We start from the raw sequence: 18,311 nt of genomic DNA, 5'->3' as shown, positions 1-18,311 counted from the left end.
ACCACCAGAAAACCGGAAGTGGCGCTGTAGCTCAAGTGGTAGAGCGCTTGCCTTGAGCTGAAGAGCTGAAGGACAGCGCCCAGGCCAGAGTTCAAGCCCCACGACCGACCAAAAAAAAAAAAAGAAGTGTGGGTAAGGGGCTAGGAAGGTGGCTCAGTGGTAGAGCACTTGCCTTGCATGCATGAGGCCCTGCATTCCATTCCTCAGCACCACATAAGCAAAAGGAAAAAAAAAATGGAAGTAGTGCTGTGGCTCAAATGGTAGAGCGCTAGTCTTGAGCTGAAGAGGTGATGGACAGTGCCCAGGCCCTGAGTTCAGGGCCACCAACTGGACACCACCCCTCCCCCCCCCCCAAGAAAAAGATGCCGTGGTAGGCCTGGGATTAGATTTAAGATACATTTGGATTTAGGGATATAATTTAAATAAACATTAGTCCTAAGCCTCTGATAGTGGTAAGTTCTGGTGTTATGCGTTAAGGTAGACTTTGGGTTAGGGTTTCATTTAGAACTATAGTTGGTTAGGGAAAAATTGCGCCTAGGTGTGGTATTAGAATTATCCTTAGAATTCTTGTTACATTTCAGGTAATGGTCAGCTGAAAGGGTGGAATAGAGTTAAGGTGAATGTGAGGATAGGCATTGGATTAGGCTTAGATTAAGGGTTAGGCTGGGGAAAATTAGGAATTAAGGTATTATTATGGTTAAGATTATCCTTACATTTATATTTAAGAGTAGGAGTAAGGTGTGATTTTGTGAACGTTTAAGTTTAAAACTATGACTAGGGTTAAATTCATAGAATGTTTAGGGGGTAATATTTGTGTGCCATGTTGGTATAGGGTTAACATAGTGTTACACTTTAATTTAGGATTAGGGCTAGGTGTATTATTAGAGTCAATGTTAGATTCAGGCATAGATATTGTCTGAGCCGTGTGAAAGGGTTGAGATTTGTGTTAGGATTATGGATAAATGTAGAGTTATCATAGCAGTTATACCTAGAAATTATAGGTTCAAGATTAGGGGAAAATTGAATTTTAGGGGTAGGATAAGGATTGATGATAGGGCTGGGATTAGGTCAGTTCCATAATCAGCATTTAGGTTAGGGTTATGGGGAATAGTTAGAGTGAGGGTAGGTGCAAAGAAAGGATTAAATGGAAGGTTAGAATTAGGTTTAGTCTTGGAATTAGGCTTTGGGGGTTAGGATCAGGGCGAGGAGCAGGCCCCACTTCCTTCCCAAAGAAAACAAAATAACAAAGAAAAAACTGTTGTTTTCATTTCCTGGAGTTTATTTCAATAAATCTGACTTTATATGACCACATGCACAAAGGCATTATGCCTTTGTGTTCTTCTCTTAAGAGTATTCTACTTTGGTCTAACTCTGTGTGACCGGCTAGTCCTGTGTAATTTATCACGTTCCCGTGTTTTTTGGTCTATCTTCTGCATATGAGAGAAAACATTTGATGTTTGTCTCTCTGAGTTTGAATTAGCCCACTTAAAATGATTTATTCTAGTCCCTATCCATTAAGAGAAGTTAATTTTTGAACACTAGCCAGAATTAGATTCCAGAAAGGCAATAGGTTCTTCTTTGTCAGCATTTGATGTACAGATCATTTATACAATAAAATTTGCTTTATCTACTACTTTTATCATAAAATTTAACCATAGTAAGGCATTATTTGAATCTTTCTTAAGTCTGCAGTTCAGTGTTCGTAAGAAGTATGTTGTTTACATTCAGATTATTGTAACACCATTCATCTACAGAATTTTTTCATATTCTCCAGCTCAAGTTCTCTTAATTGATAGCTACCCAGTGCCTACATCCCCAGTCTATGAGCATGAGTATTTTACTTTTTGTTTCCATCAACTTTCTACTCCAATCATGACATGTAAATACAATCATACAACAATTGGCTTACTGTGGACAGCTGTGTGTGTGTGTGTGTGTGTGTGTGTGTGTGTGTGTGTGTGTGTGTGTGTGTGCACGCTAGGCCTGGCACTTGAACTCAAATTCTGTGCTTTTTTGCTCAAAGCTACCATTCTACTACTTGAGTCACAGCTCCACTTCTGGCTATTGGGGAGGTTAATAGGAAATAAGAGCCTGGTGGACTTTGTTGCCATGGCTGGCTTCAGACTGCAAAATTCAGACTTCAGCTTTCTGAGTAGCTAGTATTATATGAGCCACCAGTGTCACACTTGTCAGCATTTTTGGTATCATGCCTCTAAGGTTGCACCACACCATACCTGTTCCATTTTTTATTCTCTATAAGGACAAATACTGTTCTATAGTTGATATACAATATTTTGTTGAATACTCATCCACCCAGACACTAGGCTTATTTCCAGCTTTTGGCTCTTGTAAACAATGCTGCTGTCAATATGGACGCACAAACAATATGTGGGTATACTCAGAATTTGGTCAAGTCCTTGCTTTTGCTTTTTGGAAATAATAGTCAAAAGTAGAATTAGCATATCAGCAAGCCTGTATTTATTTCTCTAGAAATTGTTCCAATATTTTCTATAGTGGTGGCACTTTTATAATCCCTGCACCTGATTTTATAACAATGCACCTGATTCTGGTTTATATTTCCACTGATACTTGTTTAGGGAATTGTTAAACAGAAAACTTTATATTGGAATAGATAAAGGTAATACCATGGAAGAGCTTCCTGTGTCCTCTAGTGTTGTATAAGTTGTAGGTGGAAAAGGATTCAGTCTTTACAAATTTCAAACACAGGTAAGTGTTCACTAGTGGATGCGTCTGAATCTATAGGACATAGAAACTATATTCAGAAAAGCTGACATTTGAATCTCTTGCTTCACTTAGAAGATATAAAAAAGATACATTTTGTCAGGGATTTCTAGAATACCTTCAGAGTGCTCTGTGTGTGATTCTCACAAGTTTGGTTCTCTGAATCTGCATCAAGCTTCATTGCAGGAGTCTTAAGTGTAGTATATCCTACATTTAGTACAGAATTGTAAAGAACAATTTATCCTACATTTAATGTAACAAGAGAATAATGTGTAGCAAGGTGTACTACCTCACACAACTAATCTTAGCCTCTTGGAACACACAGATCAAAAGGACTTCAGTTAGTGTTCAGCCTTGGAAAATTTTCAAAAGACCCTACCACAACTTGTAAGATAGCTAAGGATGCAAGACATACCTTCTTTCCCAGAGACTTGGGAAGTGTAAACAGGAAGACCATGGTCCATGATGACATAGGCATAAAGACTTTATTCAAACATGAAATAACTCCAAATGCAACTCCTAAAAGGAAGGAAAGAAAGAAATCAAGAGAGAAAGGATGAAAGAAAGAAAAGAAAAAAGACAGGAAGTAAGGAGAGAAAGAAAGAATAAACAGTTAAAATGTGAAAAATTTAACCCAAGAAAGCCAATTTTTTATGTGTAAATCATGCTGGGTTTGTGAATTAGTTATACTCGGCTCTGTGCATGTACTGTGATTTGTAAAGAAATTTGGCAAGGCAAAAGAGTAACCTTCATTCCCTCACTGTTGTGACAGAAGCATCAGGCATGAGTTAGAAGCAGGAAGCTGAGAGAGCAGTACTATGGAAGAAAATTTGCACTAGAATATAATACTCTTTGCACCTGCACTTGGGCAGCTAGGAAAAGGTACCAAGCAAGTACTAGTTATTTGCTACCAAGAGTCAAATAAGAACTTTCCTACATGCTCATCCCTGACCAGCATGAGTTCTGAACACTCAGGAGCTAAGAGAGGCTTCTCATATGGGAGAATAAGGATCCCACTTCCTCCTTTAATAAATGTGGCTAGTTCTTAGGATGATCCAGCAACTGCAGAATATATATATATATATATATATATATATATATATATATATATATGAACTTCTACCCTTCAGATTTAGAATAAAGTTGAGTTTTTTAAACAATTCAAACTTTGAAATATTAGAAGGCATAATTCTTTAAAATAAACTTATAGTAATTCTAGACTATGTACTACACACCAAGAAAAGTCATCATGGATATTTGTTTAAAACAATGTGCACATAGAGAAATATATATATATATATATATATATATATGGCCAGATTTTATTGCATAGCAATATCACATGTATAGAATTAAAAAACACAAAGAGATTTCTTTGGGACTAGAAAATAAGATTCAGATATAGAGGAAAAGGCATTTTTCCTTTCATATAACAATTCATGTGGCTATAGTGTTCCTTTTACACAGAGGTGGATAATTTCTGAGAAGTTTCAATAGTAGGAGTGAGGGCATGTGATAGAGTTCATAAATATCAAATTACAATTTTGTGAAATAGTACTTGAAGCATTTTAATTTATATCCTTATGTTCTCAAAAATATTGCCCACATCTAAGGAAAATGTTCTTGAAATAGGTACAAGAGGTGTTTCTAAAACTTATTTGTGCAAATATTACAGGTTTAACTTGCAAGTTTCTATATTGCTATATTGTTCCAATATATAAGCAAAACCTCTCTATATACTAATAGATCTCATTTTTACACACAGCTTCATTACCATTACCTGTTGTTTTTTGTTTTGTGTTGTTTTGTTTTGTGGGTCAGGGGGTTTGGACTCAGCCTAGGCGCTGTCCTTCAGCTCTTCAGCTCAAGGCTAGTGCTCTACCACTTGAGCCACAGTGCCACTTCCCTGATAGATCTTATGACATAATATTTTTCTATGAATGCATAGAAAACATAAATGGCTGAAGCATGAGCATCTCTGCCAGGTTCAACTGAGCACTGAGCCAGGGAAGCCTTGAAAATGAGTCACAGCAAGGTTTCCCTAACCTTTCTTCTATAATAGAAGAAAACTTCATGAAGGCCAGGAAGCAGGTCAGGTACCATACCAAGGCATTACTAAAGCTTAATAGATCCAGATTAAGCCATGTGTATTCACAAAGGCTCACTCAGGTAGTGTGTATAAACAGAATGGGTTAATCATTATAAAACCACTGAAAACATAAAAATTAAGAGATTGTTCAGTATGACTTGTAGAGGAGATGGGGAAAAAACAAGTCGTTTAAGGATACAGGTGGACCTGTTGCAACAATGAGAAGTACAAGTTGTCATGTCGAAAACGAGCTTTACAACGTTGGTGGGGGGGGAGGCGGGGGGGGGTGGGGGGAAGGGATGTGAAGGGTAAACAAAGGAGGAGGCTGCAATGCTTGATAAGAAATGTACACATTATGCTGCCCAGGTAATTGTAACCCCTCTGTACAGTGTGTTCACAAAAAAAAAAAGACACTGTTGTTATGTGGGAGCATCAGTTTGAGTGATGCTCACTGTGGAAATCCTGTGTTCTAGAGTAGTGCCTGACATGGCAGAAGGGATACATATGTATTACATGACCAAATATCTCCCATAAAGCAATAAGTATGCTCTCTGATGGGATTCATGAAGTATCTGTTCAATCAGTGTTAGAATTTCTTCAATACAATATACAGTTTTGTTAACTTATATGGTGACTCACAAAAGTGCAGAATTGTATATCAAGTAGTATATCAGAATTATTGTCTAAATGATAACTTATTCTCACTATAATCAAGATTGTAATCACTATTTCTGTTATACTCATTGTGACTCTATTGATATTTCCTTGATTGAAAAGTTTTGCTTTAACTATCAAAAACACACTGAGATTCCACCTCACTCCAGTTAGAATGGTCATTATCAAGAAAAAATACATACACACATTGCTCTATTAAACATATCTATATCTATAGATAAAATCTAGTAACCAGGAAATCCACCCCTGGGCCTGTATCCAATAGAGCACAAGGGAAGGTACATGACAGCCACCAGCAAAACTATGTTTATTGAAGCATTATTTGCCATAACCAAGATATGGAATCATCCCAGATGCGTCAATAAAATGTGGTATATATACACAATGGAATTCTACTCATTCCTCAGTAAGAATGACATACAATCCATAAGAAAATGGTAAGACCTGGAAAAAAAGTATATTACATGAAGTAAGCCAGACCCAGAGAAACACAGGGTGAATAGTTTCCCTCACTTGTTGGAGTTAGAATGTGCTTACAAATCTGTAAGTAAAAAAAACTATATGGTATTGAAGCTAAGTGAATTAGCTCAAGTACAACAGACTTGATGGAGTGGGCAAATAATGTAATTCTTTAGAAAGACTAAATCAAAACACAACAACATAAGCAAAAGAAAATGGGTACTTGTGAGAGGGAGGGGGCAAAGTAAGAGGAGCAGGAAAATGGTCATGGGAGGGGAGTAAAATACAGGCAAGGATAACTTTTAAATACTATAGAACTGACAACAAAAGGGAGTGGGGATTATTTGTTCCAAGGGTGTTGAGGATGTTTAAGGGATGACACAGATCAATATGCATTATATACATAAATAGCTTTGTTAAGTGGCAAAAAGATTCAACACATTGCATAAACATTAATAAAAGTGAAGGAAAGAAGGAAGGGTGGGAGTATGGTTGAGAATGTTGAAAGGAGTGACACTAATGAAGAGGCACTGTATTCCTAAACTGCTCTGTTGAATGTCAGCTCTTTTATACAACTACTTAAAGGAAAATAAAACTTCTAAAAAACACACAATAACAGCCAAATGCTGATATATCTTACATATTATCCTAACTAATCAGAAGGCAGATATATCAGTATTGTAGTTCAAAGGCAACCACTACAAAAGAGCCAATGAAACTCTTAATCTCCAGTTAATTTTCAAAAAGCCAGAAGTGGAGGTGTGGCTCAAATGGTAGAGAACAAGCCATGCGCAAAAAAGACAAGAGTTTAATTTCCAGTACTTGCACACAAACAAAGAATTACAAAAATAAGCAATACAAACTTGGTCAGTTAGGATCTGAAGACTCATTTCACAATCCATTACTAACAACTAGATAGTAAACATTTTTTAATCAATTCCAAAAATTTCTCTTTCTCTTTCTCTATTTATGTGTGTGTGTGTAGGTGAATGTGTGTGTGTGTGTGTGTGTGTGTGTGTGTTGGGGAAGGAATCCTTTTGCTCTTTTAGAAAGAACACCTTCAATATTTAGTTTTTTATATCTGTAAGACCAGATTGAAGACAGTGATAAAAAATTAAGAAAATGATAGTATACTAGTAGTATAATTTATCTCTAATGTGAGCTACTTTTATCTGATTGGCAAACAGATATGAGTCTGAGATTGCTGAAGATTGTCAGAGATTACTGGAAAATATTTTGTTACAGGAGGAATTCTCGGTTAAAAATCTTTGAGTAGCTCCATCTTGGAGGAGGCGGTATGTGTCCTGGCAATGATAATTGTGGCCCAAAGACACAAAGAGAATGAGCCTAGAAGCAAGGAGGAAGAGAAGGAAGATAGAGGGAGGTTGAGTGGGAGGCCAGAAACTCCAGGTGATGGGACCCAGAATGCAAGTCTAGTAGTCACTTATTAAAAATGTTGGTCAGTATTTTACATTTTGCTTTAGATCTTGAAACATTTTCATAGACATAATGGGATTTCCCAGTGTAGGATTCAACACTAAATGTTAAATCAATTCATTTTATATACATCTTACACTTAGGATTGGTCTAGGGATAGATTCCTGAAACTTACACATACTAGGCAAGTGCTCTACCACTCAGCTCTGCTTCATGGCCTCAGCTCTGCTTCATGGCCTGTCCTGTTTCCTGTATCCTGTGTGTGCGTGCGTGTGTGTGTGTGTGTGTGTGTAAGTCTGTGTCTGTGTGTGTGTATGTCTGTATCTGTGTCTGTGTGTCAGTCTCATAGACTTTCCTGCTGGGTCTGGCTTTGAACTGTGTTCCTTAGATCTCAGCTTTCTGAGTAGCTGTGATTACAGGAATGAGCCACCCGTGCCTGGCTTCATGGAGCATTTTATCCATGTAGTCTCAAGGTGATTCATTTCCTATAATATTTTCCAAGCACCTCAGTTTGACGGTGACCCTTCAAATGAAACTTGGTGAGGGGTGTTCCATTGGTGGCATCATGGAGGCACTCAGCAAGTTTTGAATTTGTAGCCTTGAAGATTTTAGGATCCAGAATGTGTACCCAAAAAAGTGATCTTTGCCCCTTAGGGTGACAGGACTGTATCAGTGCTGGGCAGATAGGAAGTTATCAATAAACATCTGGGTTTATAATTTGGGAGTGGATGTGAAGTTCAATGAGCAACTAAGACGTACAGGGCCTCCTGGGGCCAGGTTCCCATGTCCAGCTCCCATTAGGGGTAGGTGGGTATGTGGCAGAGGCTGAGAAGTATTCCAGAGGCCAGGCAGCTCCCTCCCACCAGCAACTGTCTGCGGCTTCCTCTCCCACCCGAGATTCCACTTCTCCTCACAGCCTCCTTCCAGGAATCCTCGATGAGGAGCTGGCTAGGGGCCTGCAGTTGCTGTTGTGGCTCACAGCCATGGATGTGCCCCAGCTGCAGCAGGTAACCAACATCCTAGGTACCTGCACCATGTAGGGAGGGTAAGGGGGTGGGCAGGGTGGCTATGGGTGGCTTTCTGTCTCTCTGAGCCTCCATTTTCACATCTATAAAGTAGGACAAGTTCCACCCTCTGCCAATCTTCCATGATGAGCAGCATTGTGTATAGAACACAGACCCTGCAGTGACAGGAAAGACAGCCTTTCTCCATCCTATTGCATCTTAATCAGCCACCAGAAAACTTCAGGCTGGGGGCCAAACTCAGTCTGAGGCCCATTTCTTCCAATTGCTAGGAATGGTTTTGTACCAGGCAATGGTGGCTCATGCCTATAATCTTAGCATCTCAAGAGGCTGAGATCTGAGCATCAAGGTTCAAAGGTGGTCCAGGCAGGAAAGATTTGTGAGATTCTTATCTACAATTAACTACCAAGAAGTCAGAAGTGGAGCTGGGGCTCAAGTAGTAGAGCACTAGCCTTGAGTGGAAAAGCTAAAAGAGAGTAGTACTCAGGCCTTGAGTTCAAGCTCCAGTACCAGTGTGCATGTGTGTACACATGAGAATACCGACACACAAGCACATACACACACTCAAGAATGATTTTTCAGTAATTTGAAGGAGAAAGGAGAGAGAAAGAAAAATAAAAAGAAAGAAAGAGAGAGAGAGGAAGGGAAGGATAGAGGGAGGGAAGGAGGAAGAAGAAGGAAGAAAAGGAGAGAGAGAAGGAGGGAGGGAGGGAAAAGGAAAAAAATGGGTAGGAAAGGGCAGAAACCATATAGCTGGCCAGGCATAGAATATTTGCTACCTAGTCCTTGATGTTGAAGTTTGCTTATTTATATTAGAAGACTCAGAGGAACCTTGACACACAGTAGGTAATGTCAGCAAGTTGTGATCACAGCAAGGGAATAAATGCTTAGAAACAGGTTGAAGAAAAAACAAACAATAACAGATACTCTATCAGCACAATGCACTAAGGTACACTCAATCAAAGGTGGGTGTCTAGCAGTATTTTTCTCATTGGGCAAATGGTTCCAGAGCAAAACATGTATACAGAGGGTCAATAAACTTACTTTTAATTTTTTTTGTCGGTTATGGGGCTTGAGGTCAGGCCTTGGCACTGTCCCTGAGCAATTTTACCCAAGGCTAGTACTCTATCATTTTGAACCACAGTGCCACTTCCAGTTACATGATGGTTCATTGGAGGTAAGTGTCTCATGGGGACTTTTTCACCCCAGGCTTGCTTCAACCATCAAGTCTCAAATATCAGTCTCCTGAGTAGCTAGGATTACACACATGAGCCATACGTGTCTGGCAGTAAACTTCCTTTAATGGTCCGGAAATATTTATTATTATTATTATTAGAGTAGTAGTTGTTATTGAGGGAGATGTCACTGCCTATGCTGGCTTTCAACTTATGTTGCCTAGATTGGCCTCACATTTGTGATCCTCCAGCCCCAGCCTCCATATATATATATATACTCCCATATATATATATATATGTACATATATATACATATATATATACATATATATATATATATATATATATATATTTAGACTGTAAGTCATGAAGTTTCCATATAAACACACAACCCTGTTGCTGTATCACAAAACTAGCCACCAGCAGTAGGTAAGTGAATAAGCATGGCTGTGTACCACTAAAACTTTATTCACAAACCAAGCAGCAGGTCAGCTTTGGTTCATGTCTCTAACCCTAACTTAGAACCACTAGAAGCAGGTGTGTGAGCCTGGGCAAGTGCTTTCTCCTCTGATCAGTTTCTGCCCTTGTGGGATGCATCATGAGCTGGCTGTGCCAGAAGCACTCCAACAATTGATGGTCAATAGATGCTAAAACAAGGCAGATCCTTCATTCTTTGTTATGGCAGCACTTTTGCAGGGCAACTTTGTTTGATTAGCAGTGACTAAGATCCAGCTGCTGTCATGAGAGTCTGGGATGGATTAGCAACGTCTGTCACAGGCCACACACAGGTAGCAGTCACATATTTGCTATTCATGGAGCTAACCTGGGAAAGGCTTGGCAAAGGGGAGAGAAGGCACAAACGCATTGGACCTAAACCTGGAGACACTGGGGAGCTACAGGAGGTGTTTTTGTTTTTGTGTCTTTTTGGAGAAGAAATAAACTATGAACTGGTGTTTTAGCTTCCTGAATAATAGGAACCAAATTGGGTTTTTGTTTTGTTTTGTTTTGATTATCCTCACCATTAGGGACTCATTTTTATGAAGATTTTTCTCAAATGCATAACCATGTTCTCATGTTTGTTAGATGGTACTTTGTTACCCCTTATATCTTCTATAGGTAAGTGCAAATAGGGAAACTGAGGCTCAGTCCTGGCCCCACTTTTCACCATTATATCCCCAACAGAGTGACTTGCCCAGCACCCAGTATGTGTCTGGGCCTAAAAGGGGGCACTGTCTCTTGGACATATCCTGGCATGGGGTTGTCGCTCCAGCCTTCTCTGTGCCACCCTCCTACAGGTGCCTTGGTGAGGGCAGCTGACCTACACATGGCCGCTTGGGTTCCCTGCTCCACACCTAAGCTGGCATGGCCCCATGAGGCATGCTGGGCCTAGGCTCCATAACCAGCCACAGAGCCAGTATAGATGCCACTTCACACTTTGAGAAGGAGGTGCTCCCCAAGCCCCCCCCCCCAGGCTGCTCCCTCCATGCTGACTCTCTGTCCTCTACTCCTGCTGCAATCCAGCACATGAGCCAGTTCCCAGCAGGGAGCCAGCCAGTCCCAAGCCTTCAGGACACCCCACCACTGTACCCCCCCCAAGCTTCCTTTCCCACTCCCATGGGGGTTCAGCAGGGATGGGGGAGCCTGGAGGCGGATACCCATGCCTTGGCCCAGCCAGGGACCTGTGTGATCCTCAGCATAACCCCAGCACTTGAGGTGCCTTCATCTTCCTCATCATGACCTTGTATCGGGGGTACAAGATGTCTCCGTGGTTGGAACCCACTTTACCCTCACACTAGACCCAGAGTAGGGCTTTTTGACTGAGAGCTTGTCTTACCTTCTTGCTGTCTGTCTATCTGTTGGTCTGTCTGTCTCTGTAAAAGTATCATTCCATTATCCTCTATGGGTCCCCATTTGGGGCCTCATCTCCATTATTGCAAACCCACATGGCAGTGCATTTTTCTCTGGAACTGCACCCCAAACATTACTCCAAGCCCATCTACTCCTATAGCTGAGGTGAGGTGAGAGTTCTGGGGAGGGGGCGGGGCAGCCTTCTGGGCCTCTCAGAGAGGAGTTGGTGGCCCACACTTGCAAGAGGGAGATGGGGGAATGGGGAGCCCCCCTGCATTGGAGCCTATCCCCCAGAATGACCATCATGTGCTTGGACAAGTCCCTGAGGTAGAGATGCTGTTTCAGACATAAAGACTCCATCCCCCTGCGTGGCCTTGGGGAGGTGCTTGGCCTCACTGAGTCTCAGTCTCCTCAAATGTGAAAAGTCACCACATGGGCAGAAGGGAGTGCTAGATAAAGGCCTGCAGATGTTAATTATGGAGTTGTGACAAAAAGAGGAAGCAGTAGCTGAGCCAAGGAACAAAACACTGGGTGTTTGCGCACACCACAGTTGTCTGATCTCCATGGTCCTGAAGAGCAGCAAGACAGCAGCCTGCTTGTGAATGACAACTACAGCTGTATGAAAGAACATTTCCCCTACTTCAAGGTGAGGATCCAGCCAGCCTGGGATGCTCAGGCTGCCTTTACCTCTTCCTGGCACTGCCAGGATCCACGGCTGGTCACAGGCCAAACTGAGCCACCATTTTTTTCCCTCCAATTATTTCTTATACCTGGAGTAACACACACACACACACACACACACACACACACACACACAGAGTCATTGAGGAAGAAGAGTTCACCACACATCTCAGGAGGTGTAGAAAGGCTAGGCCTTGTTATCTGCAGTGTCTGGGCCTCAGCACCCTTGTCTGTGAGGTGGGAGAGCACAATACCCACCTGACAAGTAAGTGAAGTGAGTGAGGAAGATCCTGGCAGCTGCTGGCATGTGGCTGGCATTGGTAAAGTTGTCTCTGTTCCCATCAAAGCAAAAACAGATCACAAAGCCAGAGGGACCTGAACTGCTGGGGACCTCACCTGGACAGTGTCTGTAGCAGAAACACTGTAGCCCAGTGGGGTGGATGTGCACATGGGTGTGAGAGGTGGGAGAGGCATGTCTCTGGTTACCTAGCAACAGAGTTTCAGTGTCTAGAATGGCTTCCATTCCATCCATGGGAGCAGCTACTCATTGATGAGCATCTTTCTTGCTCCAGTCTCCATCCCTCCCTCTTGTCTCCCCAACTTGCAGGTGAGTATTGGAAACTCTCCCCTCATTGTTGAGCGTGGCACAAACCAGTGAGAAAAAGGGATGTAGCAAGAAGTCAGTGAGGGAAGGAGGGCCTTTAGATAGCCATGGACAGCTGGAAATGCTGAGTGCAGCATAACCTCTCCTAAACAAGTGATTTGAGCTGAGTGGCTTCTTGCAAGGGTTGCCTATGGGCCTTGAACCTAGCCTGATCAACAAGATGGAGGAGCAGATGCACAAGTGGAAAAGGAGGGACCTGGCCACCATTCACAGGAGCAATGCCAACAGGAGAGGCCCCCTGTGCGTGCATGCGCACATGAGCAAAAGCACAATACCCGGACACACAGGCTTACCCATGCATATGCATGTACACAATACAACACTGCACGTGTGTGCACACAAACAACTCATACTTCTATGCACACACTTGTATCTTTACATGAACATTGCACATACATCTGCATAATGCATGCTCACAAACACACATTCACACACCACCTTTCCCCCAGCTCTGCCCAGGGCCTACCCACCCTTCCACAGATCTCAGCCAGGGTGAAAGGGACACAGACGCCTGGTGAACTTCCTCCATGTTGCTCCCCAACCTGAGCTGTGCTAGATCTGTCACCCCAAATTTGTCCTGTAGAATCATGGGACAATGTACAGTGTTTACTGTTATTTCCTGAGCACACTGGTGGTGATGTGAAACATAACCAAAAAGTAATGCCTGTGTGGCCTGGGGGAAGATTGGTTCCTTTGTACCCAATGGGTAGAAATATAAATGGTGACTTTATTTTGTCGGTGTGGGTTATAAGGCTTGAACTCAGGCTTGAACTCAAAGCTAGCACTCTATCATTTTGAGCCATAGACCTACTTCCAACCTTTTGATAGTTAATGGGAGAAAAGAGTCTCACAGAATTTCCTTCCCCTGGATGGCTTCGAGCATTGATCCTCAGATCTCAGCCTCCTGAGTAGCTGGGATTACAGGTGTTAACTACCAGTACCTTGCTGGGTGACATGTTTTAAGGGCAAAGCCATATATTGAAAACCTGCAAACTGACCTGGACAGGGTGGTACACACCTCATTCCAACACTCAGGAGGCTGGGCTACACAGTGAAACACTGTTTCAAACACACATACACATCCTGAAAGCATTATTCCCATGTGTTCGTCCAATTTTTCTACATACATCTGACTAATTATGCTGAGGAAATCAGAGATTTGAGAAGGGAGAAATGTTTTATGGACAAAGTGTCATAGTGTATTCCTATAATCTTAGCACTCAGGAGGCTAAAGCAAGAGAATCAAGTACTCTAGGTCAGTCTGGGTGAAGTTGGTGAGTCCTTTTCTATAAACAAAAACAAAAGCATGGCTGGGAGCTTAGCTAAGCAGTGGAGCACATTCCTAGCAAGAAGCAGCCCTGAGTTCAATCCCCCTGCCCCCGAAGTAGAATTTCCTTTTAAAAGGTGGCACAGTAGCCAGGTGCCAGTGGTTCGTGTCTGTAATCCTAGCTGCTCAGAAGGCTGAGATCTGAGGATTGCAGTTCAAAGCCAGCCCAGTCAGGAAAGTCGGTAAGACTCTTATCTCCAATTAAGCACCAGAAAACCAGAAGTGGCACTGTGGCTTAAGTGGTAGAGTGTTCGCCTTGAGCTGAAGAGCTCAGGGACAGGGCCCAGGCCCAGAGTTCAAGACACGGAAACAACCACAACAAAAGCAAAAACAAAAAAAAAGGTGGCACAGAAAATTTGTCTAGCATAAGAAAGTTCTGGCTTCAATACATGGTAGCACAAAAGTTTCTTATCAAGGTTATCCACGTTGAAACTGTCTCTAAAAGATTTAAAAATAGATTTAAAAGATTCTAACCATCTCACAAGTAAATACTTTAGTACCATATCATACACGTATTCAAAAAGAAAGATATTTCTGGAATATAAATACTCCCAATGCATTAAATGAAAGTGAGAAGCTTTTGAACTCATGCATTCAACATGAGCACATTTTAAGATGCCCCACTTTCCTACCCTTCACCCCTAAACTTATTTAATAATACATCTATCTATCTATCTATCTATCTATCTATCTATCTATCTATCTATCTATCTATCTATATCTATCCATGCACATATGTACAGATCTGTACCAATGGAGAGAGCATGACTATTATGTGAAGAAAATGCACACTTCTCATTGGGGAGAAATTAATGCTCATTTGTGTATTCTCCACATTTCTGTACCAAAATTGCTTTTATAAGTAGGAAGAAAAGATTGTATCTGTTGCTTTTTCTCAAGTCCAGGGACATGAAGAGGGGCCACACAAAGGGCACGGGAGTGGGTTCTGTCCAATGGGACTCCAGCATGGTGTACTAGTGCCCATCCCACTTGAGTCTGGGCATGAAGGGAGGAGATGAGATGGAGAGGAGCCACAGGTGGCACCAACAGGCCTGGGCTCAGGACAGCACAGAGCACACACTGACAGAACTCTAATCTTGCAGGAGAAACTGGGAGACACTTGGGCTGATATTTAGTGTGAGATGTTGGCTAGGTCATTTGTCCTTCTAGATTCTAAGTGTCTTCATTTCTAAGATGAGTGTCACCCAAATAGTTCTCCCCCCCAATAATCTTGTCTCAGTTTGTTTTGTATACAACAAGACATAACCAACAGCCAAATGGCAGAGTCATTTCTGTTTTTATTGAAGAGGATCTGGTTTTGAACTCATAGCAACATTTCTTCACGTCAAGGCCCCCTTCTGTGTGAAGGAATCTGGTCTCAGTTTCTAGATCTGGGGTCTCTGCCTGGGCTGGTATGAGGTTCAAATGTAGGCCAGGCTAAGGCTACAGACTTGTGAGCCACACACTGTGCTGAGGACAGGGGCAGGGCAATCATTGACGGACCACACCACCCAGTGCTCCTATCACGATGTCATCATGACATCATCATGACTTCACCACAGGTCAGAGCATCTGAGACCCTTGTGAAGTTCACAGGGGTAGTAGCACTTTGGCTCGAACCCATGACTAACACTGAGTTCTGAGTATCCTCTCCTATTTTTCTGCACAGGAGCTAGACAATCTTATCTCTGACCTATCCAAAAACTACCAGTGTCCTGGCAAATCTGGGGAGTCTGAAGGCCCTGTGTTCTCTCACACCACCATGGAAGCTATGAACTGCAGCTGCCTGGCCATCTCCCAGCTCCCACTGAGGACCCTGTTCCTGCCCCAGCAGGTGCAACAGCAGGCACATCTAGCCCCAGATCCACCAGCACCTTCTCAGATGCCAGCCCTGCAGGCCCTGGAAGCACTGAACCCAAGTCCCTTCCCCATCCCACCAGGTGCGGGGCTCCTGGGATCTTCCTCAACATCAGCACCAATGAGAACAATGAAGTGACTGACCTGGACCCCAGCATCATGGACTTTGCCCTGCAGGTGAGGTAGGGGGAAGCCAAGAGAAGAATATGAAGGGGGACCCAGACAACACCAGGGGCTTACTTATACCTGTAATCCTAGCTAATCTGGAGACTAAGATCTGAGGAAGGCAGTTCAAAGCCAGCGCAGGCAGGAAAGTCAGAGACTCTTATCTCCAGCTAACCAACAAAAAGCTGGAAAAAAGAGGTGGGATTCAAGTGGTAGGGTGCCAGCTTGTGCAAAAGCCAAGTGAGAGCCCAAGGCCTTGAGTTCAAGCCCAAGGCCTGACCAAAAAAGAGGAATGAAGGGGAAAGAGCTATTTGTCCGTATTTATCTACAGCCTTACTTTCACAGCAACCATCCAACATTAGCTTAAGAAGCAGCTAATGAACACTTTCTGTATACAAGGTCCCAGTCTGTGCTCATTGCTTACCGTATATAGCAATCTAAGACCACACCATTTCCTGGCCCTGTTCTGCTAATGAGAACACTGAGTAATTAAAAATGTGAAGTCACTGGGCCAAGGTCACTCAGAGTCACTCAGGTCCTCAGCAGCAGTGTTGGGGTTTAAAGTCAAGTCTCTCTGGCTCCAATCTTCTTTCAGGAACAGCCTGACTGTGTCATATTCAGGAAATGGGATTCAAATGAATGAATGAATGAAGTATATTAGCCAGTGCCCCTGAGGATGGAGATGGTTAGGTAGGAGCTTCCAGCCTCTGCTCCTGGACTGCCTTGGAGTTCAGTGGAACAGGAATAAAATGCTTTGTCCTTGGCTTTCACTTAAGGCATCATCCTCTCAAGGTGGATTTTCTGATTGTTCCCCATTTTCTCCTGCAGCTCAGGCAGGAGTTATTTACCCTAGGATACAGACATACACACAGATGGGCAGGTGTCAGGGCCAAAACCTGGGATTCCTCTGACCTCTATATCATGAAACCTTGATGTCTGGCCCCAATGGTGACTTGACCTGGCACCTATGGGAGCTAAGCCAGCTCATCTCACCCACATGCATTTGTCTTTGAAAGGGAACTTCTGGGAGAAGATGAAGGATGGTGCTCTGGGGACCTTTGGAGACTCCCCACTTGGCTGCGGCCTGGGACCCACAGCTCTGATCCCTGGGCCTCACTATAGTATCCATGCCTTTCCAACTGGCCAGGTGATGGGCCTCCATGCAGCCTACTCCACTCCCCATTATGTGGCTCCCTCAGCAGCCATCTCAGCCTCCCAGTACCTGGGTACCCAGAGGGAACAAAGTCATTGCCCTACCCTGAGATCTTGTAGCCTCTCTGGCCTGCCCGCCTACGGCCCCAACAGCTGGGACCAGGAGACCTCATGCTCCTGGAGGCCATCCCCTCACTCTGCCTCAGGCTCTATGAGGACCTATCTATGGCAGAGCTGCAGAGGGACAGGAAAGCAGTTCCCCTTGGCACACCTGCCCCTTACAGGATACTTCTGAGCTCCCCCCCCTCAAGTCAAGAGGATAGAGGAGCACGGGATAAACACCCCAGCCTCATCCTACCCCTCCAGGTTCTGAGATTGAAGGCTTTTTCCAGCCTCAGTTTCTGCCTGGCTAGATTTTCCCGGAAGGTGCCAGAATTTCCCATGGCAGCCTCTGGGACCAGGCTGGGCATTGGGACCATGTGTAAATGTATTTATATGAATTTTAGCCTGTCCACCACCTCTGCAACCTCAGCCACAGCTCTCCAGGATGAGGCTCTTCCAACTTTCCCCACATCCTGATTCCTAACTGCTCCTCTGGTCTCCATGGTAGCAACTCCTTTTTCAAACAAGCCAAGTGATTCCGTGAAGTGCCTGGTTGGTGATGTTAGACTGCAGGTGTCTGGCTGTGGTTCTAGAGACTCCATGGGTGCTGTGGTTTGGAAACTTCCTAAGGCTAAATGGCCGGCCTGGCAGGAACAGGCAAGATGCCCCTGGATGGGAAGAAGTGAACCTGGAACAATGGATGGCCTGGCCTGTGCAGTGAACACAATGTACTTGATGGCCTTATACTTGAGCTTAAGCGCTGATTCTGCAGGTGGGAGGCTGGAGCCAGCACTTCCCACTGTGGCACAAATGGCGGCAGTGACCCCCACTTTTCTCTCCCTACCCCTGATGGTTCAGGAGATTGGGGGGGTGTGATGATGTCACAGGTCCTCTGACCCCTAAGTCCTGTTGAAGG

General features: G+C 43.3%; 1 pseudogene; it reads left to right on the top strand.

Moving 5' to 3' along the window:
• Positions 1–16,115, top strand: part of LOC106000540 — a 23,198-nt pseudogene extending 7,083 nt beyond the window's left edge.
• The last annotated feature ends 2,196 nt before the right edge of the window (positions 16,116–18,311 follow it).

This window comes from Dipodomys ordii, unplaced genomic scaffold (assembly GCF_000151885.1).
Source record: "Dipodomys ordii isolate 6190 unplaced genomic scaffold, Dord_2.0 Scaffold222, whole genome shotgun sequence".
In the NCBI taxonomy this organism is placed as follows: Eukaryota; Metazoa; Chordata; class Mammalia; order Rodentia; family Heteromyidae; genus Dipodomys; species Dipodomys ordii.
This window is presented reverse-complemented; position numbering and strand designations above follow the sequence as displayed.